The sequence below is a fragment of the Macaca mulatta genome, chromosome X, assembly GCF_049350105.2.
Source record: "Macaca mulatta isolate MMU2019108-1 chromosome X, T2T-MMU8v2.0, whole genome shotgun sequence".
Lineage (NCBI taxonomy): Eukaryota > Metazoa > Chordata > Mammalia > Primates > Cercopithecidae > Macaca > Macaca mulatta.
In genome coordinates, this window is record NC_133426.1 from 20,144,660 (window position 1) to 20,171,680 (window position 27,021).

Below are 27,021 nucleotides of genomic sequence, written 5' to 3' on the forward strand. Positions count from 1 at the left end.
GAGTCTTGTTCTGTCGCTCAGGCTAGAGTGCAGTGGTGTGATCTCGGCTCATTGCAACCTCCGCCTTCTCAGGTTTAAGCGATTCTCCTGCTTCAGCCTCCTGAGTAGCTGGGATTACAGGTGTACACCACCACACCAGGCTAATTTTTGTAGTTTTAGTAGAGATGGGTTTCACCATGTTGGCCAGGCTGGTCTCGAACTCCTGGCCTCAAGTGATCTGCCTGCCTCAGCCTCCCAATGTGCTGGGATTACAGAAGTGAGCCACTGCAGATGGCTCATACTGAAACATTTTAAAAGTTAATGGCTATGTAGGCAATTTAACATAAAGCTTCCTGGCAACAGTGATTGGCTCAAAGATGGAGCTATAACCCTAGATGGAGCTATAACCCTAGCTCTAACCCTAATTAGAGCTTCTCCAAGAATTTTTGCTGCAACAAATACTGAAGAGGCAACCCCTTTTTGCTGTGATTGCTAGATATAAGGGTAAGTAAGTGTTGAACTTCTAGTGGATATTCCTGCTACCCAGAGAGGAAGGCTTAGCAGAAACTAAAAGTCAACAAGAGGAAGACAGGATTGAGAGATGGACAGAAAGGGACAAATTCCTGGTTATGTTATTGGACCCCTGGATCCAGCCATGCCTGAAGCTGAAGCCTTCTCTTTGAATCTCTCAGTTATGAAGGGAAATAAATTTCCTTTTGGTTTGTGTATATAAGATAATTTGAGTTGGGGTTTATTTTACTTGCAACCGAATGAGTCTGACAAATCCACCAAGGGCCTATTTTCTTAATGCTCTTTTTTATTTTACTTTTTCTCACTCTGTCTTATGGTGCTGATCATAATGTTCATATATATATAGAGAGAGAGAGGAGAAAAGATGCACCAGTACAAGTACCTGAAATGAGTTCAATCAATGCAGGCAACAGTTATATTTTGATGGAGGAGCTGGATATATTATCAAGGAAGGATGGCTGGGTGCCCAGTCTGGTGTTTAGTAGGCTGGTGTGTTAGGCCATCCTCACAATTCTATAAAGAAATACCAGTGACTGGGAAATTTATAAAGGAAAGAGGTTTAATTGGCTCGTGGTTCTACAGGCAGAACAAGCATGGTACTGGCATCTGCTTGGCTTCTGGGTAGGCCTCAGGGAGATTTAACTCATGGCAGAAGGTGAAGCAGGAACAGGCATGACACATAGTTAGAGCAGGAGCAAAGAGGGAGGGGCTTGGAGGAGGTGCCACACGCTTTTAAACAAGCAGATCTCTTGAGAACTCACTTACTGTCATCAGCACAGCACCAAGAAGATGGTGCTAAACAATCCATGAGAAATCTACCCCCATGATCCAAGCACCTCCCACTAGGTCTGACCTCCAACATTGGGGATTACAACATGATATTTGAGGGGAACAAACATCCAAGCTATATAAGTTGGAGAGATCGTTATGAATTTACATGTTGAGACTTCAACACTGCAGCTCCAGAAAATGGATTCTGTTAGTGTGACCGAGGCTACCCAAGTTTGAGGGGTTGGCTTCTTCTAGCCAGTCTCACAGACAGTGACGCATAAATCTAAAGTGAATTCACAATAGAAAACCTCACTGCTGAGCAGACCAAAAAGTTTGTGCCTTCTGGCACAAACTGGTGTAGTCTCTCTCTTTTGATTCTGCAAAAAACAGCCAAATTATAATCCAGAAGGCTAACAGGAGAGCAAGGAATCAGAGCTGGGACAGCAGAGCATGAAGGGCCAAGGGGGAGGGATGAGAGGTCATTTGTTGAGTGTAATGGTTAGTGTTCTCAAGCTCTGACTGCCCGAGGAGCTCATCCTGAGGTAGGGGGATTGTATTAGTCCCCAGTAACCATTGCAACAAATTTCCACAAATTGAGTGACTTAAAACAAGTTAAATGTATTCTCTCACAGATCTGGAGGTCAGAAGTCCTAAATCAGTATCACTGGGCCCAAATCAAGGTGTTGCTACACTCCCTTTGGAGGCTCTAGGGGAGAACTTGTTTCTTGTCTCTTTCAGCTTCTAATGGCTACTCAACATTCCTTGGATTGTGGCTGCATCACTCCAATCTCTGCTTCCATCTTCACATTGCTTTCTCTGTGTATGTCAAATCTCCTTCTGCCTCTTTCTTATAAGGATACATATGATGGCATAATTTAGGACCCACCTGGATAATACAGGAAAATCCCCCATCTGAAGATCCTTAATTTAATTACATCTGCAAAGTCAATTTTGCCACATAAGGTTAACATTCACAGGTCCCAGGGATTCGAATGTGGATATCATTTAGGGGGCCATTTTATAGCCTACCGCAGGGGTAGACCTGTTGAGTAGGGTGGGGTGTCCATTTTGGCTGTGCAGTGCCTTCACTCCTGGGTGGTTGCACTGATACCAGCTGATTCTTGCTTTCTGACTGAGCCTTCTTTTTTGACCCCAATATGAGCATCCTTTTTCTGCCATTAAGATCTTTTATAAATACAGAACAATCCAATCAGCTTTTTAAAGTTCTAGTTATATTCAAAATCTTTTTGATGGGATGTGGGTGTCCTCAAATATTTTCAGCCACAGTTTACATGGACTATATAGGTTATATTGGTAAGTAACACATCTGTTACTTAACCTCATCCATTCCTGGATGTGCCTAAATAATGTCACCCCCACCCCAATATATTGACAGCAACAGATGCTCTGGAATATCCACATGCCGAAATCTCTTCAAATCTGTTCTGACCTCTCCTGTCTCCCCAGTCCACACTAACTCATGCACGCGAGTGCAGGCGCACATCCCTCCCCCTCGCCCTACGAAGTTCCTTATATTTCTGGAAGCTTCTGGATAATTGACCTACTTCTGTAATTCCTTTGGCTTGTTTAGATTTGGGCAGAATTGAATCTTCACCTCTTATTAAATGTCAATACAAATAAGATCTAGCTTGCTTAGTGCTCTCAGTCACCTTTGAATTAGTTGAGACTACAAGTGTATAAAACAGACACACTTGTTACATTCTGATTTTCTCTTATTTAGTGTAGAACATTTAAGATACCTATGATGCTGGGCTACTTTCAGAAAAATAGAAATCATTCCTTCAGCTTCGACAGATATGACAGTCGTGAGGAAACTGTCAGCATCTGTTTGAAAATGTGCAGGGTAGAGAATGGAACTCGTAAATTTGACAAGCTTTTTATGTTCCATGCATAAGGGCTAGCGATAAATGAATCTGGATTAAACACTTATTTGTACTGTTATTGGCTTTTAAAAAAAGAAAACATTTTATTGCACTCTGATTGTAGATTATGCTTGTTGGGACTCATCCCTCTGTTTAGCAACATAGGGCAGATTTGATTCAATATTTACCATGTAAACACATGGTTCAGTCTCATGACTGACCATTTCTGGTTACCCAGCCCCAGTTGAGTGCAGCATCTCCACTCCATCTCCAGAGATCTTTATGTTAGTTTAAGGCAGTTGAAGGCCTCGTGCAATTTTTTTTTTCTTTTTTGCTACATATGATTTCCTCTATTAAGTGAATGACTTAAATTGTATTCAGGTTACCTTGGAATACGTAGTATAGTAGCGTTTAACCTGTCGACAGAAAACAATTTGCAGAGGAAAGCTTATCTAATGCTACCTCCTTGCTTAATCTGTGGCTTCTTACAGAATATAGGGTAAACTCATTTTCTTATATCCATGTCTCTCCACCACCCATCCCTAGGAAACCTCTCCAATCCTATCATTACCAACCATTTGCTATTATGAAAATGATCTCTCAGTATGCTTTATTAATTTCTACCTCGCTCTCTCCCTCTTCCTTCCTCCCTCCCTCACTCTCTCTTTCTTCCTCCCTCCCTCACTCTCTCTTTCTTCCCCATCCATCTCTTTCCTTTTTCCCTCCCTCCCTCTCTCCTGGCCTCTTTCCAGTGCATACTCATTAAGCACCTACAGTATGGTGGACTTTACACTTAGCATGGTAGGAAAGATGAAATTGACAATGCAGCCCCCAGCACTGCGGGGGATGTGGACAGAAGCAACAGTACTTACAGTATCTATAATGGTGAATGAATTATCCAACTTTGCTTGAGGAGGTCAGAGAAGTTTTCAGGGAAATGATGACTTGTAAGCTGAGTTTTGAAGGATAATTGGGGCTCACCAGGTAGACAATGCCAATACATTTATGGTTCGCAGAAGCAATAGTACAAAGGGAAGAGCACAGGCAAGGAACAACACATCTGTGCTACCTCCCTTCCCTCTCTACCTTCCTTGCACACATATTTACCGGATGCTCATGTTGCAAGCATCGCCCTAGGTCTCCAGAGACAACACCAGACGAGAAGGACAATATTCCTGTCCTGGGGCAACTTATCTGCTAGTTGTGAAATGAAACATTTGCTGAGACTAACAGGTCCTATATCCCTGAACACTTCAAAAAATGTTTGGGACATGTTGCATTCTGAATACTGCCTCCTGGAGTTTCACAGTGCACAATTTCACAGTCAAGGCCCTATTAAGAAATCTGTTATCTTCATTTACTGTGGTTCTCAAGTGCATTTAACCAGGGGAACTTTGTTTTAAGTAGCAATTAATACCACACAAAGCCAGTTTTCTAAAGGAGTCACTGCAGGAAATGTTTGAGGTCCTTCCAACCTCATTGCCTATTGTATCAGTTACCTGTTTTCATAATAATGCTGCATAAAAACGGCCACAGAACCTCCGTGGCATATAACAATAAGAACCCAGTGCTTGTACCCCTGGGGAGGTTGGTTAGGTGGCTCTGCTGACCTTGGCTGAGCTTGGTCCTATGTCTGGGGTCTGGCTGGCTATTGGCTGGGACAACTGGGATGAACTGGCTGTGCCCTGCTTGCCTGGGCATACACCTGGGCATATTTTCCTGGTGGTGACTGAGGCATAAAAAGGCAAGTGAAACTATGTAAGCAATTTTTCAGATCCCTGCTTTGTGAAGAATTTTGACATCCTAATGTCCAAAGCAAGCCACATGGCTGAGTCCAGAATTAAAGTGGCCGGGAATGGGGCACTACAGAGTTTCATGGCAAAGAGTGAAGATAAAGAGAACAGGGAGGAATTGGGGCCACTTTAGTACTTGACCGCATCTACCTAAGACCCCGACTCAGGTATCACCTCTTCCATGAAGCCTTTTCTGACTTTCTCAGACCCATATCCATTTCTTTATCTGAGACTTCCCACTGCACACCCAGTACCTTACTGCCAAATTAGAAGCTCTCTTAAATTCCCAGCTTGGTTCACATTGGCTCCCCTACCTAGATGACAAATTCCTCAAGGGTAGAGACCATATTTTTTATGTGTGCGTGTGGTTTTTTTTTTTTTTTTTTTTTCCTTTGGAGACGGAGTCTCACTCTGTTGCCCAGGCTGGAGTGCAGTGATATGATCTCGGCTCACTGCAACCTCCGCCTCCCGGGTCAAGCGATTCTCCTGCCTCAGCCTCCTGAGGAGCTGGGATTACAGGTGCCTGCCACCACACTGGGCCAATTTTTGTATTTTTAGTAGAGACAGGGTTTTGCCATGTTGGCCAGGCTGGTCTTGAACTCCTGGCATCAAGTGATCTGCCTGCCTCCCAAAGTGCTGGGATTACAGGCGTAAGTCATCGGGGAAAGACCATATTTCTTTTTCTTCTAAAAAAAGAAAAGGGATACACATGCAGAATGTGCAGGTTTGTTACGTAGGTATACGTGTGTCATGGTGGTTTGCTGCATCTATTGACCCGTTCTCTAAGCTCCCTCCCCTCACCCCCCACCCCCAGCAGGCCCTGGTGTGTATTGTTCCCCTCACTGTGTCCATATGTTCTCAATGTTCAACTCCCATTTATGAGTGAGAACATGTAGTATTTGATTTTCTGTTCCTGTGTTAGTTTGCTGAGGATGATGGCTTCCAGCTTCATCCATGTCCCTACAAAGGACATGATCTCATTCCTTTTTATGGCTGCATAGTATTCCATGGTGCATATGTGCCACATTTCCCTTATCCAGTCTATCATTGATGGGGATTTGGGTTGGTTCCATGTCTTTGCTATTGTAAATAGTGCTGCAATAAACATACGTGTGCATGTAGGGAAGACCATATTTCTTCCTGGGCCTGAGACTATATTTTATACTTTATTTGTATCTCCCAGAGCACCTAGCACAGTACTAGGCACACAGTGGGCATTTACTCAAGACTAAATTGAGGTCACAAGTTCCTAGATGCATAGATGCATAGGAACCAACGCTGAAAGTCAGGCTGTCTCCTGGGGGCTTCCCCTGAGGCTGGGCCCCCTGTACTCCCGATGCCACCCAGATTTGTGCCTACAGGGCTAAGATCAGCTCGGTGAGGTTGGGGGTGGGGATGGGGACTGGCACGTGTGTCAGAGAAATGCCAGAAAAGCTCTGCCCAAGAGCCGGAAGTTGCGTCTGTGTGTATGCACTTCTTTGCTTTTGTTGTGTTCTCAGCCCTCGCAGGGACTCTAACCACTTCCCCCTGAACTTCGTACGGGAACCTCACCTCTCTTGTGGTAGTGGTCCTCCTAAATTCGGGCCACTCGGCTCATTCTTTCCTGTCTCATTTTGTTCTTCCTGCCTCTTCTGTGCATGGGGGCTACATTACTGATGCTGCTGTTGCCCAGTTGGAGAGGAGAGCAGTGGTGTGAGAAAAGCACCCTGGACCTGTGCCCCTTAAAGTGAGGTCCCTGGGCCAGCAGCATCAGCTTTACCTGAGAACTGTTTAGAAATGCAGATTCTCTGGGGCTGTCCCAGACCTCCTGGATCAGCCTCTGTATTTTAACTGGACCCCCAGAGGCATAGTCAAGCCTGAGAAACACCAGCATCTGGTCACAGCTCACCAGCCCCTTAGCTTTACAACCTGGTAAATTTCTTCGCTTCTCTGTCGGACACACTGATTTTCCCTGTGTCAAATTAGATGCATTTAATTATGTGGTAATTCAGATTACTTTGTTGCTTCATCAGAGAAGTACAAAGGTGTGGGAAGTGGCAGAAAATCATATTGTGCACAAAATCAAGATCTTTTAGAGCTGGAAAGAACTTGATTGATCACCTCCTCCAGTTCCCTCTTGTTTTATAGCCACTTAAGGTCAAGCCTTGCTAAGGAGAATGTCAGTCTCCTCCATCCTTCCAGAAGAAACGCAGCCCCTGCAGTCAGAAGAGACAGGAAGTCCACATGAGACAGGAGGGAATGAGTTGACTGGCCTGAATTTAGAAGGACCACTACCACAAGAGAGGTGATGTTCCCATAAGGCTTGAAGTTTAGGGGGAAGTGGATCCCGACATGAAAAGTGTGGTCCCTGAACCAGTAGCATTACAGTCACCTGGTAAGAGAGGCGGTGGGTGGTTTGTGAGAAATGTGGATTCTCAGGCCAAAGTTCATATCTACTTGATAAATAGAGTCAAAATCTCTATATACCAAGAACCCTGGGTGATCTGTAAGCACAGTCAAGTTTGGGGAGCGCTGGGCTAGATGACACAGTCACTGGGAATGCTTGAAGACAAATGAAGCCCAGAATAGAAGCGTCATTTCCCAAGTAGTAAGAGTGCTGGCCCTAGAAGCAAAGAAATGTAGATTTGAATTTCAACTTGCCACTTCTAGACTGTGGTTTTGAGAAAGGTGCTTAACCCTCTCTGAGCTTCAGATTCCTCATCTGTAAAAAGTGTGAAGCAATTAGCATGACATTTGGCACTCAGGAAGTGCTTAGTAAATGTTAACACAACAAGGCTTCATGGCTAAAAACACAGATTTTGCAGCCAGAGTGCCTGGGTTGATAATCCTGGCTCTGCCACTTCCTAGCTGGGTGACCTTCAGCAAGTCACTTAACCTCTCTGAGCTCCAGGTTACTCATCTGCAAAGTGGAACTCACAATAGGGTTGTGACGAGAATTTCATGGGTTAATATCTATAAAGCAGTTAGATGCTGTCTGGCACATAGCAAGAGCTAAGTGTCTATTAAAAATTATATTGCTATTTTAGAGACTTGATGAAAGGAAGAGAGCCAGGGATACATTTTTTTTTTTTTTTTAAGCTTCAATAAGAGAGGAGTCTATTTCTCTCTCATGTAAAGAGTCAGGAAGTGTGCGGCCTTATGCTGGCTTTCAGGTATCCACAGGACCTAGATGCCTGCATTTGACTCTGCCTTACTCATCCTGTGGGTTCTGTCCTTATGGTGGAGAGAGGCTTGTGCAGCTCTCACTCCTGTACCAAGGTACGAGGCCAGCAGAATGAAACAGCTGAGGAGGGTCAAGGGGTTCTGGATTACTGGTGTATTGCTGTGTAATAAATTACCCCAACACTTGAGGGCTGGATATGATAAACACTATCTCACAGTGTCTGTGACTTATTATCAGGAGCAGCTTAGCTGTGTGGTCGTGGCTCATGCTCTTTCAGGCTGCAATCAAGGTGTCAGCAGGGGCTGCAGTCATCTCTAGCTCAACTGGGGAGGATCCACTTCTGAGCTCATTTCTGCAGTTGTTGGCAGGCCTCACAAGGTCCCCTTTCACGTTCACTTATGTAGGCCCCTCCACAGGGCTGCCTTATGACATGGCAGCTGGCTTCTCCCATTAGAAATCCAGCCCACACTCAAGCGGAGGGGATTGCACGAGGGCCTAAACCCCAGGAGGTAGCATCATAGGGGCTACGTAGCACAGGCCTCTTCCCAGTGACTCAGCTTCCCTCAAGCAGCCTTCCTGGAATTCCCACACAACACTTTTGTTTATAGCTCACAGGCTGGAACTTAGTCACGTGGCCATACCAAGTTGCAAGAGAGGTTGAGAAATAGAATCCTTTAGCTAGAGGCATTTCCACCCCCAATTAAAATCAGGGTTTCATTACTAAAGAAGAAAGGTGAGGATGGCTAGTTCATTTTCTATAGCCTTCCTATAGAGCTGTGGTTCTCAAAGTATGGACTCCAGAACTGCAGCATCAGCATCACTGGGGAACTGGTTAGAAATACAAATGTGTGGGCTCCATCCCAGACCTGCTGACCCAGAAACTCCGGGGGTGAGGTCCAGTGATCTATTTTCACAAGCCCTCTAGGGGATTCTGATGCACGCTCAAGTGTGAGAACCACTGCTACAGAGGACAAGTTAATCATCATGAATGGAGAGGCTTTCAAAAACGAGGCGTGTGCTACCTAATGATTTAGTTACAATTCACTTTGCAGTTTCCACCCCGAGGTTGCACATAATTTTATCAGGCAATAAGCTCCATTGTACAGATAAAACTTGAGGGTATACTTGGCAAAAGAGATCATAAATGAAGATTCCTTTATGATGAGCAAGGAACTACAGATTCTCGGTGGCTAGAAATTCCATTCTTAAATAGTAGAACCAAAGTCGGGTTATGTAACAGACTACTTGCATAATCAAATCCAGCAAAGCTGAATGTTTTAATCAACATGCAGGAAACAATAAATGAGGCAGCCTGTAAAAAAAGTGGAGGACTTCACTAACCCACAAGTAAATTGTTGGGAGGACGCTGCCTGGTATGGAAGACAGCTTATGGAGTCTGCAGCCCAATTCCATTTGTCCATGCACCCAAATATCCAGTAAGCCTCAGGACCTCTGAGCTTTATTTTCCTCCTAAAGTGGGGATGGTAATAACAGTTTTATTTGGCAGATGACAGAAAATTCACTGATGTTAAAATTCAGCATCGTAACCCAAATCCCTGGCACATAGTAGGGGTCACACATGTGAAGTGGTCTGTCTTCTCTCCTTTTATCTAAATAATGTATAGAGAGATGGTTCATAGCAATGATACTTTTAAGTAGTTTAAAAACTCACAAGGAAATTAAGAACTCTTAATTTGGTGTTGATTTCCTTGAAAATCTGTATTTTCTTGTTTTATTCCATTTCTCTTCGTTATGCTAGTTTCCATCACATTACATAATTCTTGCTCCATTTGGTGTTTACTATCAATCTTTATTTTTTCTTTATTATTGTTAGGCCTTTTTTTTTTTTGCAAATGGGTTTTGCAATTTAAACACTCTGGCTCTTTTTTGTTTTGTTTTGGTGTTTTGGCTTTCCTTTTAATTGAATATTCCTGACAACTTCTTGCTTGTGAAGAGCTGAGGAGAGCAGGCAGAATCCATCATTTCTGGTGTGCCTCTACCCTAGGAGGGGACTGTTACTTCCTGATGAGATGACACACTGCAGAGAACCACCCTATGTCTTTCTACTCCTGCATGTCCCTGTGTTGGGAGTGGGCATGCTTAAATTCCAGCCCCCACTTTTTTTCCCCACTCACCTCTGCTTTAGCAAAATGTGTAGCCTCTCTTTTCAACTCCTTGTTTGCATTGCCGGCTGCTGTGGGGGGAGGCTCCCCCAGCACCCCCACTCCAATCCAAGAAAGGAGCTATTCCTTTTGCTGAACACCAGTCTCCTTCTCTCATAGTGGGACTAGGTAGTGGCACAGAGGAGCTGGGGGAAGTTTGACAGTGCGAAGTAGCAGGGCTTCTGAGGGCTCTGAGCCATGTGTGGGCCAGCAACCCAGGGGCCTCTTTCTCTGGCCCTCTTCTCTGCCCACGCTTCCTGTCTGGGTTTAGCTTTGGCCCTTAAGCACAGCTGGCACATCCTCTGGGGCAAAAGGGGCCTCTCTTTGGGGGCTGTGGGGTGTGTTATTCTTTTTAGGCTTTCTCTGTGGTGAGGAGGGTGCAATAGGAAGTTGTCTGGTAGCCCCGTGGGAGCAGCCTATCCCTGGACTAGTTCTGGTGGATTACCTTGGGGTCTAATCAGGAGACAGAAGGCACACCAGGTATTTGAATAGTGAGGTTTTCATAGAAAGACATTGTTAATGAAAACAAAGTATAAAGTTGTTGTTGACTAGGTAATTGAAAGGGCAAAAAGAGAACACAAAGGTACTTCAGAGGTAGCAAGTGCAGGAACCCCACTCCTGAGGCTGAGGGAACAAAGGAAGAAGCTGGAAATATCAAAATCTAGAAACTTAGAGGAGGGGCCCCATACTGCTGAAACTCAGAGCTCTGAGGGTGGGCACCTCTCAGCGGGTGCTGAAGTCTCTGAGCTTGGAGGAGGGGCCTTTGGGGCTGGACTCCTGGGAGGTGGTATCTGGCTGGCAGAGCTGAAAAAGGTGCAGCTGGCAAAGCAGAAATGTGCTTTATGGAGCCCCAGCGTGAGCGTCACAGAACAGAGCATAGAAGAGCAGGTTTGGAGCTAAGAGAATAAATTAGTAACTGGACAACAACTTAAAAACTGGCACAAGTCCTTTTTACTATTGAGCCTGCCCTAGGGCAGCGCTTCTCAACTCTAATGCAAGTATGAATCACCTGGGGATCTCGTTAAAGTACAGCTGGTCTGGGATAGGGCCTAAGATTCTGCATCTTTGACCAGCTCCCAGGTGATGCGCATGCCTTGAGCAGCAAGAGCTAAGAGGCCTTGAAGAACCCGGTGCTTGCACCTTCCTGCTGGATGTGGACAGCAGTCTTCTGCAGGAGTCCCTTGTTGGGTTAGCTGTGTCCTTGTGACGCCCTTTATGCAGGAATGTGGTATGCCCTTCTCTCCCATGTTCCTTACTCCCGGACTTTCTCATTTCTCTCCTCCACATCAAATTTGTCAGAACTTTGCTAGCTGTTGGGAATTTGGAGTGGACACAGGTTAAAGCCTGGACTCTTCTAAGTGACATTAACATTTTCACCTGAGTCTTTTCACACCTTCGGTCAAATAGGGAATATAGGAAGGGAGCCCATTTGGGCTATTCTCAAATTGTTCCTCATTATAGACCTGAAGATGATGCCATATTGATGAGTGCCATTTTGTGATAGCTGTAGAGGGTGTTTCTTCTCCCATATTCTGTTGAAGAGGTGAGAAAGAATCCCAAAATATATGTACATGATCTCCACAAAGGCTCTCAGTACCATATCCATGTTTTCACAAGGGGATCATTTTGCTAAGTAAGTTTGAGGAGAAACAATGTTGTCCTTAAACAGCTTGAATGACAACACCAGGCTTCATAAATTGAAGTATAACAAGCAGGGTGGCAGCCTCAGCCCAAAAGTGGAAACCTGGGAACATCTTGAGGAAACAGCAGCTAAAGAATAAACTTCAAGCAGCCATGGCCAGCACAAACTTCTGGCAGCTAGCTATGGGGTCTCATGTTGGTGGCTGGGCCTAGTAGTTCCCTGGGTGGACTCAGCCGCCGAATTCCTTCTGCAGGGAGGATGTGAAGCTGGCCTTATGCTTCCTTATCACAAGTGAACTCTCACTCACATCTGGAGAGAGAGGGTATGAAGGTGAGTGAGCAGTTAAAGATAAACATTGAGATTGGAATATCTCAAGTGGAAGGTCTATTTGCTGCCCAGGTCATTTATGCTTTTCAGGATGATGCCCACTGGAAAACAATTTTCCTGGGATCTGAAGTTACAGTGTTTTAATACCTTTCCCCATTCACATATTGAGAATGTAATTTTATGTATGATCACCGTGACCTTCTGAAATAGGGGCAAAAATGACTTTTGGGGGAACTGAGAGAACTGGAGCACAGAGATGGTAAGTGCTACCTTGACCCCTAGAAAGGTCGCGGGTCTAGGGGTCACAAGGTAGCCAAATTGTGATCCAGGCCCCTGACCTAGAGAGATGTGTCCAAAGACCCTGGAAATCTGGCTGCTAGAGGCTGAGGGGTATACTTTGGTCAGCAAAGTTTTTCTGTATAGGTCCATATAGTAAATATTTAAGGCTTTGCAGGCCATAGGGTCTCAGCTGCAACTATTCAACTCTGCTCTTGTACCACGAAAAACAGCCATAGACAGTATGAAAACAAATACGTTTGCCTGTGTTCCAACAAAACTTTATAACAACAGGCAGAGGGCTACATTTGGTCAACAGGCTGTAGTTTGCCAACTCCTGCTATATACCAATGGTGAAAGTTGAAAACATGATACATGTACATGATTTAATTCTTTTCGGAACTGAGAAGGGTAAAGACTATGAGTTAGGAAGATGGAAGGTGAGAATAGGAGAGAAGGAGGAGTAGGAAATAAGATGGATAAGGTAGGCAGAGGGAGACAATAGATAAAAAGAAAAATAAAAAAAGAAGGAATAGGCGTTAAGACAACTTTGATTTGAGGGGAACTTACCAATAAGATAAAAGAAGCATGAGTTTGGAACCTTACCCAGGGCTGTGTGAAAGACAGTACAATTTCATCATAGTTTTTCTGTGCAAGATGAATTCACTTTTCTCACATGATTTTATTTTCAAATGACAAACTTAGAGTAGGCACAGTGAAGTTTGTGATATTAAATCACTGTCAAGTTATGCCTCTGTAAAAATAATTGTCCAACTGACTCTATCAGCTGAGTGACAACAATTTAAAAATACATAATTTATGACCAGGAATGATGAAATCTAGAAAATATTTCCCAGGAAAGAAATATGTTTTAGCTGCTCAATAGAAAAACAAGTCCTTTGTTATTAATGCACTGATGCTTATGAGTCTTCACTATCTCAGAGATTAAAGGGTTTCTTGGAGATGTCGAGTGCCTGGTATTGCTAAAGCTTTTGGAAAGTTTTGCAGACAGATCTTATTGTTTTGCAAACATTTCCCCCTTCTACATACTTTGAAAAATGATTTCAGATCTCTTTCAAGAGGCTTTCTTCTTCATAGTTTCCTTATTGGCTTTATTGCTTTCCTGTGCCAGCGAGAAAACCATCTGAGCCAGCAGCACAAAGACTTAACATTTGAAGAGGCAATCATTGCTGCCACTTTAGGGAATGTATTTTTCTAAAAACACGGGAACCTGGAGAGTGGGGAATTGTATGACTAGAGATGGTGAGCTGGGTCAAGTGGGACTACTTTAGAATTTTGGAGTACTCCCTGTGTCTAGAAATCCTTGTGGGTGTTGAATGCCTCCCTCTGTGGGGCTGTGTGGTGTAGTGGTTATGGGCACTGGCTTTGGATACGGACCACTTTGGCTTGACTCATATCTCTGCTACTGATTGGGTGGCCAATCTTAGACCAGTTACTCATTCTGTCTGTGGCTCACCCTATTCATCTGTAAAACAGACATGATAATATCAATATCTATCTTAAATAATCTTTATACAGATTGAAAGAATTAAAATACATGCAAGCACTTAGAATGCCTGGCATATAGAAAACACTCAACAAATGTTACTATTACAATTAACGAGAGGAAGACAAGAATCACAACAAATCAGGTTTGTGTGTGTGTGTGTGTGTGTGTGTGTGTGATTTGCGAATTATTTCTGTTATTGTTTTTTAATTTTTTAACTTTTAATTTCAGGGGTACATGTGCAGGATGTGCAGGTTTGTTACACTGGTGAACATATGGCATGGGGGTTTGTCGTACGGATTGTTTCATCACCCAGGTATTAAGCCTAGTATCCATTAGTTATTTTTCCTGATCCTCTTCCTCTTCCCACCCTCCACCCTCCACCCTCTGATAGGCCCCAGTGTGTGTTGTTCCCCTCTATTTGTCCATGTGTTCTCATCAACAAATCAGGTTTTCTTTTGAAATTTTGTTACCTATGGAATGGTGTATATGCATGTGTGTTTCCACTTAGGCTGTTAAATATTGGCAGTGGATAACCTTATAAGGTATACATGGAATGCAAAATTGTTGTGACAAGTTTTGTGCAGAGGTGATATTGCAGCTAATGAGATTTTAATCAAAGCACAATTATTGCTGATTGAAAGTTGTCATCAGCGTAGGCAACATAGAAAGACCTTGTCTCTATAACAAAAATTAAAAAAGAATTAGCCAGGAGATGGCTATAACTATAAAGTTATAGTGGCCCAGGTTTATAGTCCTAGCTACTTGGGAGGCTGAGGCAGGAAGATTGCTTGAGTCCAGGAGTTCGAGGCTGCAGTGAGCTATGAGTGCACCACTGCACTCCAGCCTGGGTGACAGAGCGAGATTCCATCTCTAAAAAAGATTAAAAAGGAAGAAAGAAAGTTGTCATGACTGTTAATATATTGTTAGATGAGATTAATCATATTTTAATGCTAAACTTTAGCTCAGACATCTCCTCTTAGTTCTAGACCCCCTTTGGATTAATGGTACCTCAAATTCAACATATCCCAAACTTATCTCAAACTTGTTCCAATTCCTGCATAACCTAACTCAGTAAATATATCAGTATCTATCCAGTTTCACAAACTAGAAACTTGGAGTCACCTTTGACCCTTCAGTATCTTTCACCAGATCCAATCCACCAACTTGCCAATTTTAACTCCTGCTATGGTCTGAATGTTTGTGTCCCCCCAAAATTCATATGTTGGAACCTAATCTCCAATCTGATAGTATTAAAAGATGGGGCCTTGGAGAGGTGAGGAGGCCATGAGGGTGAAGCCCTCATGAATGGGATTAGTGTCCCTATAAAAGAGGACTGAGAGAACCTCTTTCACCCCTTCCACCATGTGAGGATGCAGCAAGAAGGCGCCATGTACGAGAAAGTGCGCCATCAGTAGGCACCGAATTTTCCAGAGCCTTGGACTCCTCAGCCTCCAGAACTGTAATAAATAAATGTTTGTTGTTTATGAGCTACCCAGTCTATGGTAGGTTGTCATAGCAGCCTGAATGAACCAAGACACCTCCTAAATATCTCTCAAATTGGGCATATCTTTCCATTACCATTATTCACAACCATCATAATCCAAGCCATCTTATCTCACATAAACTACTAGGTTAGCCTCATTGGTCTACAATCACCCATTCTTTTCCACATCAAATCTATTCTCTCCAGTCTGGGCAATATAGTGAGAGCCCAACTCTACAAAAAATTAAAAAAAAAATTATCTGGATGTGGTGGCCTGTGCCTATAGTCCCAGCTACTTGGGAGGCTGAGGCAGGAGAATCGCTGGAGCCCAGGAGTTTGAGATTACAGTGACCTATGATTGTGCCACTGCATTCCAGCCTGGGTGACAGAGTGAGACTCTGTCTCTGAAAATAATAATGGTAATAACGATGATACTACTACTACTACTACTACTACTACTACTACTACTACTACTACTACTACCTTCTTGTTAAAACCCAGATTCAGCTTTATTCTTTTAACTGGCATCCTGCTGGATTTACTAGTGCTTTCCATTTCTCCTCTCTGTAAAATATACAATCCATGCTCACTGCATACTGACTGCTCATTGCTAGTAGATGACTCTTCAGGATGCTCACATATTTCTGTTCCTACCTGTGAAGCTGTGCGTTTACTAAAAATCCCTAACCTGTTTTTGTCACTTTTTGAAATAATTACATAATTTAATGAACAGTTACATAAGTTGATGAAACATGAACACATTCATATTTCAGAGAAGGAGGTTTTTTTTCCTATAAAAATTAGGTTGAATGCTTTGGGAAGACTCAGTAAGGGCAGGTTGCTATAAAAATTGCTGTTCAATTAGGTATGAGTGATAAAGCTGCAAAAGATCTCAGAAAATAAAAACTCTAGGAGGATTCTGCACTCAGAATGCTTGCAAATATATTTTTGTTCTTTCTTAAAAAAATTGAAATGGAAAATTGTAGAAAACACCTTATAGATAAGAAACAGGCCAAGGAAAGACATTCATCTAACCCACATTTAAAACGCAAAGTTGGCCGGGTGTGGTGGCTCATGCCTGTAATCCTAGCACTTTGGGAGGCTGAGGTGGGTGGATTGCCTGAGCTCAGGAGTTCGAGACCAGCCTGGGCAACATGGTGAAACCACGTCTCTACTAAAAATACAAAAAATTAGCTGGGTGTGATGGTGTGTGCCTGTAATCCCAGCTTCTCGGGAGGCTGAGGCATGAGAATTGCTTGAACCTGGGAGGCAGAGATTGCAGTAAGCCGAGATTGTGCCACTGCACTCCAGCCTGGGCAACAGAGTGAGACTCTGTCTCAAAAACATAACAAACAAACAACAAACAACAACAATAACAACAACAAACCACAAAGTCTGGGATCTGCATGGAAAGATTGGTGAATGGATGCACATTTTGAATAAAATGGTAAAGATCTGCATGTATAATTTTTAATGATTCTTATTTTATGGAGTTTTTCGAACCAACTGCTTAATTATCTGTATGGATTACATATCATCATATCATACCCTGAACTTAATATATTTGAATTCCTGCTTCTCTGTTTATCTTAGGTTATAGTTCAAAACCCTTAAAATGGCTGATGAGGTCTGGTCTAGGTGAGTTGGCCCAACCTCATCTTGAAACCTCAAGGTCATCTTGAAAGTTGCCTCTCTCAGCTCTATACTTCATTTAGTCCCTGGTACTAGCTATACAGTTTTCTTTCACAGGGACTTTCTTTGTGCATAACGTGCAGGTTTGTTACATATGTATACTTGTGCCATGTTGGTGTGCTGCACCCATCAACTCGTCATTTACATCAGGTATAACTCCCAATGCAATCCCTCCCCCCTCCCCCCTCCCCATGATAGGCCCCGGCGTGTGATGTTCCCCTTCCTGAGTCCAAGTGATCTCATTGTTCAGTTCCCACCCACGAGTGAGAACATGCGGTGTTTGGTTTTCTGTTCTTGTGATAGTTTGCTAAGAACGATGGTTTCCAGCTGCATCCATGTCCCTACAAAGGACGCAAACTCATCCTTTTTGATGGCTGCATAGTATTCCATGGTGTATATGTGCCACATTTTCTCAATCCAATCTGTCACTGATGGACATTTGGGTTGATTCCAAGCCTTTGCTATTGTGAATAGTGCTGCAATAAACATACGTGTGCATGTGTCTTTATAGCAGCATAATTTACAGCCAACAGACACATGAAAAAATGCTCATCATCACTGGCCATCAGAGAAATGCAAATTAAAACCACAATGAGATACCATCTCACACCAGTTAGAATGGCGATCATTAAAAAGTCAGGAAACAACAGGTGCTGGAGAGGATGTGGAGAAATAGGAACACTTTTACACTGTTGGTGGGATTGTAAACTAGTTCAACCATTATGGAAAACAGTATGGCGATTCCTCAAGGATCTAGAACTAGATGTACCATATGACCCAGCCATCCCATTACTGGGTATATACCCAAAGGATTATAAATCACAGGGACTTTCAACGTCGAAAGTTCCCTCTGCCCAGAGCACTCACCCCTTTTCTCTTCATCCCTCAGATCATTCCCTGATCTGCCTGAGTAGGTCAGATCTCTGTGGTGTTTGCTCTTGTCATATCACTTAACTCTCTATCATAGCTTTCAGCTCAATTGCAATTTTACATTTATTTTGTATTTGACTCGTATTTTCTGTACTAGTTTCCTACGGTTGCCATAACAAATTATCACAAACTTGGTTTAGAACAACATAAATTTATTCTCTCACCATCCTGGAGGCCAGAGGTCTGAATCAAGGTGTCAGCAAGGCCATGCTTCCTCCAAGGGCTCTAGGGAAATGTCCTTCCTTGCCTCTTCCAGCTTCTGGTGGTTCCTTGTATTCCTTGGCTTGTGGCAGCATCACTCCATTCTCTGCCTTTGTCTTCACGTGGTCTTTTCCGCTGTGTCTCTTAGTCTTTTTCTTCTGTCTCCTATAAGGACACTTATTGGATTGAGGGCCTACCCTCATTCAGGATGATCTCATTTCAAGAAACTTACCTTAATTTTATCTGCAAAGACCCTTTTCCAAATAAAGTTATATTCATAAGTTTTGAGTGTACATATCTTTTGGGGGGTGACTATTCAATCCACTAGGTCTACCTACCCCAATAGACTCTAAGTGTCACAATGGCAAGAATTATATCAGTCTTTGCCTATTACACTGCCTGACACACAGTAGGTGCTCAACAAATATTTATTCCTTGAATGAATAAATGGATCATCTTTTGAAGTATCCAAATTTACTAAAATTATTAATCAATTAAATGGAAGTATTGGACTACTGAAATGCTGATGTAAGTATACTGATCACATTTTTAAAACAAACAGAATTCATTAATTTTTATAAAATAAAAAATTCTATTGCTCTACAAAGCAAGTACCTGCTATTTTTTAAGTGTACCAAGCCCTCCTTTCCCTCCTCCAATTGACCACTTATTTCACAGTCATTTAGAATAAAACTTGAAGATCTAAGATCTAATTCATTCTGGTTTATTGTCATTTATCTAAAATTTAAAACAGGGTCTACCGATACTAGCCCAGTGAGAATTTAGTGATGAAGAGATAACTATGGGCATAATAGGAGAGAAGGAATGACAGGAGACCATGCAAAGAGTTAGGACTCATACTCTCTATCTCATAAATGTAAGCACTTCAAAGTAAGTGTCATTTAAATATAGCATCTGGAAGTCATGCATTTCTTGACAGCATTATTGCTGTTTATGACTATTACAGCTTCTGATAACAGTGAAGATTTCACCTAGAGATAAAGGACAAAAATTCTCAACAAACCCAAAGCATACCCATCTCCCAAATGTTTGAAGCTCAGGTTGCCCATTTTATTTAAATTTTTGCCTGGAGTCAAATGTGGCACAGCCAGTGTGGTTTCAGCATCGGATGTACACATCCTACAATTATAGAAAAGTATATTTATATTATAAGCTACTGGGAAGAAGCTGTGCCTAGGTTTCCAGACATTATTTGGCATTCTGGAATGTAAGAAAACAATGAGAGGCAGCACAAATGATAATGGTTGTAGAGGTGTCACTATTGACCCCCTTCATGAAACACTTCCCTGTTAGGGGAGATTATGGCTGACTAAAAGTAAGTCACTGGATCAAGGGGTCCTATCCTCTTCCTGATGAGAAACAATTATCAATTTCTATGAAGTCTTCTTTTAGCTGATGAATACGGGAGTGGGCTGTTGGCTTCATTTTCATTCCCAAGAGCTACAGAGAGGAGGAGCTTGGATGCCAACCAGGAAAGGCTGCCATGTGCATTAGCAGATAATTGCAATAGCAATTTACCGTTTGTTAAGTGTCTAGAAGGTCCCAAGCATTTTTCCTATATTATAGCAAATCCTCACAACAACCTGGTATGGTAGAGATTCCTAGCTTTAATTTATAGACAAAGAAATTAAGGCTCAGAGAGGCTAAAAAAAATTGGCCTTTAGTCACACAGCTAATAAATATCTCTTAGAATTAGAACCCATACTGTCTGGCTCCAGAGCCCATATACTTTCCACTTTGTCAAGGTGCCTTCCAGAGTTTGCTCTCTAAAGAGAAGAGCCAGTCCTTTGGTGACTTATTGCTAAGAGGGTCTTAGATGGCACTTGGATTTCTTGCTTTTCAAACTGAGATATTTGCACCAGTAGGTGTATGACAGGCCAGGGTAAGCGAAACCATAGAATAAACTTGATGCATCTTTCATGTGAAATAATCTATGAGGTCTATTTTATATGAAAATAAAAATTTTTAAGATGAAACAAAAGATTGAAAATATATTTCCTGCTTTTGGAAACTGCTTTGGGATCAACCATCAGATGCCAGATGTGGGGAAAATAGAAATTACCTTCATCCTTCTCTACCTTGAGAAGGGCTTCTATAGGAAAGTTTGAGAAATAGTGCAATAACATGGGAAAACTTAGTTGTGTGAGTATATCAGTTAGTGCTCAGTTAGGAAAACAGAATTAGTCTAGGTATTTCAGAGGGAATTTGATATAGGAAATTGTTTACAAAAGTACTGGCAAAGTGCAAGGAGCAAAAAGGGGAAGTTAGGTACCACAGAGAGTAGCCACTGTAGGAAGCTACCCTAGGGACTGGAGGAACTATTACTAGGACTGGAGGAACAAAAGGGAAGAGGTGATGTTTTCAGAGCTCAGGAGCATATTTGTCACTGAAATTATCCACTGCTGCAGCTTTTGGAATCTTGTCACTCTTGAAAACACCAAAGGCCACTGGAGCCTGCAGTTGCCCATCATGTCAAGATCTGCTAATGTCACTGTAGCACCCAGTGGCTGGCAGCCACCAGCAATTGCCCATCATCACAGCTGCTGGAAAAATAGAAGGCCATCTGCTGAGTCAGAGATGCCACCAGAAGCAGGAGAAAAATATCTTCTCTTGTCCTTCCACCTTCTTATCTCCCCTCATTCCTTCCCACTGGCAGAACCTAACCTGAGGCCAACAGGCCAGGGAGTCTGGGAAATGTAGTTTGCAGGTTTCCAGTCCCCTCCAACAAACAGATGAATAAAGAAGGGCGGGAATGGTGCAGTCAGGCAATTGACTCACCATAGCCTATTATGTGTTTAGTAACATATTTCCATAAAGGTTTACCTTATATTCCCTATCCCCCCCCAGGAAGTTAAGAAATGTGTATCTATTTGAGAGAAGTATATACAAGTATTTTATGCTTTCCCAAATCTATTTGGTTCCTGAGTTCAGACAGCGAGAGTTTGTATAACAAGTTCAGATAGTGAGGGATACTTTTTTTTTTTTTTTTTCCTAAAGCAACAAGCCTTTATTATGTGCGCCAGTGTCAGGCCTCACATATAGAATCATGGAAGTGCTGAAAGCATCCAATGGATTCACTTCTTGATTCAGCAAGCAATCATATGATGACCTTACTGAGAATAACTTCTTCAGTGAAGGGTTCAGGGAAGGTACACATTGTGCCCCATGGTTAATATGTATTCTGCAAAAAGTAAAGCTTTCATATGCCAATATTTTCTTTTTGGCAAATGATGTATACTACAGCCTCCTTTTTTATAGCTTTGCAATGCCTACATACATTGGAGGCTTCGAGCAGTTCTGTAGGTGACAACCCAATTTAATCTCATCTTATTTGATCTTGGAAGTCTCTTTTTACTGACTGCCATCAGGGCCCTATGACCTGCTGCCACAGGGAACCACCATCAGGGCTGTCAGCCAACGTGTGAAACATGTCCAATTTTTCTTTCAGGAAAGTGTAATGTAAACTCTGAACTTAATTCTTTGGCTCTAGCCTTCCTTGCTTTGTAACTTTGACAAATTATTTTTCACCCTCCAAGCCTTCATTTCTTTATCTACAAAATGGGGTGGTGGTGGTGGGGGGTCGGGGTGGGCGTGATGGCTCACGCCTGTAATCTCACCACTTTGGGAGGCTGAGGTGGGCAGATTACTTGAGCCCAGGAGTTTGAGACTAGCCTGGGCAACAAGGTGAAACCCTGTCTCTACAAAAAATACAAAAATTAGCTGAGTGTGATGGTGTGAACTTGTGGTCCCAGCTACTCGAGGCTGAGGCGAGAGGATCGATTGAGCCTGGGAGGCAGAGCAGCGATCACACCACTGCACTCCAGCCTGAGTGACAGAATGAGACCCTGTCTCAAAACAAAAACAAACAAACAAACAAACAGAAAATGAAAAACAAAATAGGGCAGGTGATATCTATTTCACAGGCTTATTCTAAAGACAAAATGAGATTATATGCATGCTCTATGGCAAACTGTAAAGTATCACACCAACCCAAGGATTCTAGGCTTCTCTAAGGTCTGTTTGAGGTCCCCAACCCTTAGGGTTGGTCATGATGCCTCTCTGCAGTGTGTCCTCTTGAACAAAATCTCAGCTCTGGAGCCCTTTCTCCCACCTTCCTGAGATTCAATACTTACCTGAGGCTTGTCATAGTCTTCTGGCTCCAGCTCTCAGGTGAATCCTGGAAGTAATAACTGATTAATTTGGCCTTCTCTGTCCCCCTCTAAACCATCCTAGACTCTGTTTCCAGAGATATCATTCTGAAACAGATTTCTGGTCTTTTTACTCTCATATTTAAAATAAAACAAAACAAAATTTTCATTAACTCCCCTTTGCATACCATATCAAATTCAACACTTCTGAGGTAGGTAGTTCCTTTTCTAATCTTATCTGCCCCTCACCTGTAGCATCAACGTTCCTAGTCTTCCAGTATACCCCTTGCTCTCTAGTAAAACACTAAGAGAGCTGGATGCCAATTCTGGCAGAGCTACTTATCAGCTATGTGACCTTGGACTTGTTACTTACACTCTCTGTGCCTCAGTTTTCCTCCTTGGTAAACGGGGATAATAATAATACTTATTTTATGGGATTCCTTTTTAGGATTACATAAAATAATACTTATTTTATGGGATTCCTTTTTAGGAATACATTAATGTGTATTAAGTTGTTAGTACTGTGCCTGGCATTATTAAGTGGGCAGATAATGTCATTTTTTTACTATTCATATTCTTGTTACTATCAGACCCTTATAATTTCCTTTCTCTTTTCCAGCTCTTTCTTCATCCAGGGATGACTTTCATCTTAGCTTCATCACTTAAAATCTTACTCATTTGTTTTTAATGTAACTTGGACAAATTATTTTAGCGCTCTTAGCCTTTGTTTCTTCATCTATAAAATAGATAAAGTCATATTTACCTCATAGGCCTTTTCTATGGGATAAATGAGATTATATGAAAGCTCTATGGCAAACTGTAAAGTATCTTGCAAGCTTTCTCTATAAGCCTTCTTTGACTATTTTCTGACTACTTATCTTCACTTTGATATCCCCTGAAAATGATATCCTCATAGGATTTTTGTACTTTATTTTTGGTATTTGTCATATCACAGCCTTGTTATAATTTGCCTTATTATTTATACACATGTATAGATTGAATACTTCTTAAAGTTAAGATTGATGTCTACAGCTGATGCAGTACAAGGCAGCAAAGTAAGTTTGCTTAATTGAATTGAAACCCAAATTTATAATACAGCTTTAGTTACTTTAGTCGATAACATGGGTTAGTATATTTTATTTGCACATTTCTTTACCCCAGGAAAGGGATCTCCAAAGGTGGAATTTCAGCCTTCACTGAATAGGCTATTAGTATAGAACAGTGCTATTCCAAGGTTGGTTTCCAGACTAGCAGCAGTAGCATCATCAACTGGGTGTTTGTTAGAGCTGTAGAACCTTGGGGTCCACGGGGCTGGGTAGGAATCTGTGTTTTAACAACCTGCTAAATTCTTATGCATGCTAAAGTCTCAGAAGCATTGGCATAGACAGTATGCCTGAAGAAAATTTTAATTTTCTTCATTTGGCATTTTATCGAGGAGTGCCTATTTGTAACAGTCTTTTTAATCAAAGGCAATTTATTTTAGCAAACTGTACCATGTTTTCAAATAAGCAAAATTTCTTAGAATTTAACAGAATTTACCCTAGTTTCTCAATGTGTGAGGGGCAGTAATTTTTTTTGGTTTATCATATCTATGGCAAATTTTAATTTCAAAAGGATAAACAGAGAGAGAGAAAAGACTAAGAGGTAAAAAGGCACCGACTGGTACTTAATCAAGTCTGTAAAACTGTGACTTGTTTTTGCAAGAATGTGAGGCTTTTGATCGTATCCTCCTTATAAGGGATATCCCAGACTGTTAAATGGAAAAAACCAAAAACATCTTAAGTGCTCTCTTTTTACACTTTGAAGGCCTTATCCTTCCATACTGAAAAATGGGGATTCTATATTGCAAACAGTAATGGTTCACGGCTGGAACCTGTTATAAATGTCGTCTTCCTGGCTGTGGGAATAAACACTTCAGAGCTTAGATAGTAATTATTGTCACATGAAAAGCAGGGAGGCATATTATGACTTCTCAACCGTCAGAAAGCCCCCTTCTTGCAAATGGCAGCACTTCACAGGGACTTTTACACTGTACTGTTTATAATTTTCATGACTGACCTGTTATTTTAAAATGCCAACAGGAAGATTAAGAATGTTGACAGGAAAGCAGTACCAACCAATGCCCTTTGGTCCTCCTAAACTTGAACCAGAAAGCTCCCTTGCCTTTTAAGGAAGATTATAATCTGCTAAAATAGAAAAAGGAATGACAAAACGATTATGTCCTATAATAAGTTTAGGACAATCCAGAATTTTCCTCAAGTAATTGCAGACTGCAGTGTGATTGTTTACATGTGTTTGTTCTGACTGGGCAATTTGGGCATAGATTGTTTCTAGTGCAAGAATAGGACAAAGGATGGAAGAGATTTTTGCCTGAAAGTTTGATCTGTTCCTGAACTCTGGACTGTTTTGGGACCTCATCCTTTGGTAGATTGCCAATGAAATAAATCATACAAGACTTTTGTGAAACATGTATGACCTCAGGACATTGGGACTTCTAAGCAGATAGAACTAAATGGGATTAAGTAAATTAATACTTGTAAAGCACATTGCATAATGCCTGGCACAGGGCAAGTGCTATATAAATGTTTGCTAAATGGGACATTCTACTTTGAACAGAGAGAAGTTGTATCTGTATTTCTAGGAATATTTTGGATTAGAAAATGAATGGATCTTGAAAGAATGGGTATCCTAGGGTTCAGACTGTAGAACCCCACAAAGCAGTTGGCACCAATTATCTTTCTAGCTGCTGACTGCCATATATGCCAAATTTCTACTTAGGATTCCTTCTGCCAATGCAGAGTTGCAGAAGGTGCACTGCATTTGGGATCTCATTCTAGACATAGCATGGCCACCTATTAGGTAAGAACCTTGGGCAAGTCCCTTCACTGCTCCCTGATCCTCATTTTCCTTAGATGTAGAGGCTCACATTAAATATGTCTAAGAACTTTGTAAACTTGAAAGCATTATTCACATGGATGGTTTTATCCTCAGATATTTACTTCTGGTATAACTGTGGAGTTGGGGCAGCTTACATATTTGGTGAGTCACCAGGGATGAATAGCTGAGTTGACATATTTTCCAGAGGAATGGCGGGATGCTACAGCAGGAATGTCAGGAAACTCCTTTTGAATGAAATGGCATGGTGGGGGAAGGAAGAGAATCCCTCAGTTGCTGCCACAAAAACTTTGTCAGAAATTAATGGAAAACATTTATTGTAATTGTCACGGCTTCTTGCCTATCTAGCATGCATTCTGCCTTATTTTCTAACAGAACTGTGCATTTTTTTTTCATCTATGTGTCCTGGGGGAAGTTAATGTCATCCACCTCTTCAGGGATGCCTGATTGGCTTAAGGTTATTCCTATTCTCCTTAAATGGACACATGATCAACTCTAGTCAATGAGACTGAAGAAAGCTGCTGAGGGGGCTTCTGGGAAAAGTTTCTTCACTCCCAAGAGGGAGCCACAAAAAGAAATAGTCTCTCTTTTACTTGTGAGCTGAAACCAGCCATCCCAACTGACATGGAACTTCCCGTAGATTATCTTATCAATCATCACAGCAGTCTTTGGGATAGGTGGTGTTGTCCCCACTATGTGGAATGAGGAAACCAAGAGGTTAGGTTGCTCAGGGTCACCCAACATCTAGGTGGAAGATTTAGAACTCAAATTGAGGTCTGTTCAACTTCAAAGGCTGGGCTCAAGTTGTTGTTGTGGTCTAAACTTTGCCTCAGATGAAAACTTGTCAAGAGGCAGTATATTTACTGTGCTATGGCCATGAAGCTAGCAGAGACTGGGAGCTGGATGGTCTAAGGGTTTTTCTTTCTTTCTGGTTTTTTTTTTTTTTTTTAAATGTTGGCTTTGCCATCTAGCATTTGACCTTCTGGACCTCCATTTCATCATGTGTAAGACAGTTGGACCAGATGTTTATTGAGGTTCTTTTTGGCTTTGAGATCTTTCAAAATGCTTGGTAAACAACAGGGAAGGATAAGAGAAAATGAAAAAACATACATTTGGTATCTTGAGAAAGGGCACCAGGCAGGATTTCCCCTTTCAGTCTGAGGTTCAGGGTTACAATGCATCAGTGATGTTGAAGAACAGCAGAAAGTTCCACATGGCATTCAACGGAACAAACCAAACCAGTTAAGATCCTTGCTACAATAAGAGGAACATAGCTAAAAAGAGGCCAGATGAGGGATATTTTCTGTAGGATCCTCCTCATCAATCCAGCCAGCTTGATGGCTGAGTTCCTGAAGAGGGAGTTAGGCTCTGAGGAGCGTTTGTGCTTTCACTTCCTTCCATTCCCAGAGTGCTTAAAATAGGGTGGGGCAGGGGTATATGAGGCATTTTTCAATACTTGACTTCTGTTTGCTTCCTACTGCTGGAAAAGTTTCTGTGATGTTATCACCAGAGATAGCAATAGTGCTTACAGATTCTTCAGCCCTGAATCAAGAAGGAGGAGCCCCTTGCAGGAGACACTGCAGCTCTCATTTGGGGCCAAGAAAGGAGTGGAGA

General features: G+C 42.1%; 2 pseudogenes; both read left to right on the forward strand.

Annotated features, from left to right (window-relative positions):
* Nucleotides 1–7,288: 7,288 nt before the first annotated feature.
* LOC697178 (large ribosomal subunit protein eL8 pseudogene) overlaps nucleotides 7,289–27,021 on the forward strand; it is a 92,674-nt pseudogene continuing 72,941 nt past the window's right edge.
* Nucleotides 14,610–14,688, forward strand: LOC144338859 (U4 spliceosomal RNA; annotated as a pseudogene).